The sequence below is a fragment of the Morus notabilis genome, unplaced genomic scaffold (assembly GCF_000414095.1).
Source record: "Morus notabilis unplaced genomic scaffold, ASM41409v2 Scaffold1331, whole genome shotgun sequence".
NCBI classification, from domain to species: Eukaryota; Viridiplantae; Streptophyta; class Magnoliopsida; order Rosales; family Moraceae; genus Morus; species Morus notabilis.
This window is the reverse complement of record NW_010360518.1, coordinates 401-2,503: the sequence shown is the minus strand read 5'-3', so window position 1 is coordinate 2,503 and position 2,103 is coordinate 401. Positions and strand designations below refer to the sequence as shown.

General features: G+C 47.2%; 1 pseudogene; it reads left to right on the top strand.

Moving 5' to 3' along the window:
- Positions 1-231: 231 nt before the first annotated feature.
- Positions 232-1,848, top strand: LOC21383965 (annotated as a pseudogene).
- The last annotated feature ends 255 nt before the right edge of the window (positions 1,849-2,103 follow it).

Genomic DNA, 2,103 nt, shown 5'->3' with positions numbered 1-2,103 from the left:
CATTCATAGAACAAGTCTTTTCTTCGTTTTCCATGTTCCCACTTGGCACTCTCTTTCTCATCTCTCTCTCATCAAAGCCGGCCTTTTCTCCCCATTAATAAATCTTCAACCTCTTTCATTCCTCTTCATTAATCGCAGCTTAAGCTTATGCTTAATTCTCAAAAACTCTGCATCAGAAAACAAAGAGAGAAATTAAACATCAAAGAAGGAAAAAATTAAATAAACAGAGAAATGAACAGGCTGATAAGCTTAGAGCCATCAAATCTGGTAGCCATAAGAATAGAAGCAGGGCAAAAATGTCACGGCCAACTTACCTTACGCAACGTAATGTACACCATGCCGGTCGCCTTCAGACTCCAACCACTCATAAAAACCCGTTACTCAGTCAAACCGTAGTCGGGCATAATAGCACCGCTCGAGAAGATCACCGTCAAGATCATCTATCACCTTCCACCTGGTTCGACTCTGCCCGACTCCTTCCCTCACTCCGACGACTCTTTCCTCTTGCACAGCGTCGTCGTGCCTGGGGGAGCCACCAAAGACTACTCCACCACTTACGACGCCGTTCCATCCGACTGGTTCACCACCAAGAAAAAGCAGCTTTTCACCGACAGTGGGATTAAGATCATCTTTGTCGGGTCACCGATCCTGGTACGACTCGTGACGGGTGGTTTGATGGAAGAAGTTAGAGAAGTTCTTGAGAGGAGTGACCCTAGTTGGGAGGCTGCTGACTCGGTGGACTCGAATGGGTAGAGTTTGGTTCATTTGGCTATCGTTCAGGGCTGGCCTGATATTGTCCAGTTAATTATTGAGTTTGGGCCTGATTTGGAGGCCCAGAGTCGATCTGGCTGTAGCCTAATGGAGGCTGCTTCTGAGGCCAGAGAGTCCTTGATTGTTGAGCTTCTGTTGGCCCGAAAGGCCTTCTGCGAACGATCTGAGAATTCTTCTTTCGGGCCAATTCATCTGGCACCCCGAAACAGTCATGTGGAGGTGTTAAGGCTTCTTATACTGAAAGGAGCAAATGTTGATGCATTGACAAAAGATGGCTATACTGCTCTACACCTAGCAGTTGAGGATAGGAAAAGGGATTGGGCGAGGCTTTTGTTGGCCAGTGGGGCAAGGGTGGATAGTCGGGATGCGCTCGACGGAGACACACCGTTGCATGTTACGGCCGCCCTCGGGGATGAGTACATGGTGAAGCTCTTGCTGCAAAAGGGAGCGAATAAGGACATTAGAAACTACGCCCGTCGAACGCCCTATGATGTGGCGGCTGGGAAAGGGGACCATAGGCTTTTTGATGTGCTCCGACTAGGGGATAGCCTGTGTTTGGCCGCGAGGAAAGGAGAGGTGAGGGCGATTCTCCAGCTTCTGGAGAATGGCGCGGCGGTCAACGGACGAGATCAATATAGATGGACCGCTCTCCATAGGGCGTGCTTTAAGGGACGGGTTGAGACGGTTCGAGCACTACTAGAGAAAGGAGTTAAGGTTGATGCCAAGGACGAGGACGGGTACACTGCGTTGCACTGTGCGGCGGAGTCAGGTCATGGGGATGTGATCGAGTTGTTGGTTAAGAAAGGTGCTGAGGTGGAAGCGAGGACAAAGAAGGGCGTGACTGCAACGCAAATAGCTGAGTCGTTGCATTATGTTGGGATAACGTGGAGACTTGTTCATGGTGGGGCATCTAGAGATGATAACGTTAACAATCCAAGTGTTGTTTCAGCTGGTTATAACACTACTAGTTCACTTGGATTTGGAGACAAAAATTCTAAGGTGGATCATTTTATGGAGGGAGAAAAGGGAGGATTATTGAAGAAGAAGAAGAAGAGGATTCGCGGGTTTAGGGTTTAGGTAGATTGCTTTGCGGTAGCTTTGGCTATGGTCAATGCACTACTTTTAAAGCTGAATCCTTGATTTACTGGCTACCCCTATCTGTGGAACAACTTGTATAATAATCCACATATGTTCATCCGAAATCTATAGACACACACATATTTATATGTTATTACACTTGAGAAATTAATTCAACGTCATTTTGTGCGTGAATTAATAGATCGAGCTCCCTTCACATACTCTAATTGCTAGTTAGGTCTTGTTTGGCAACAT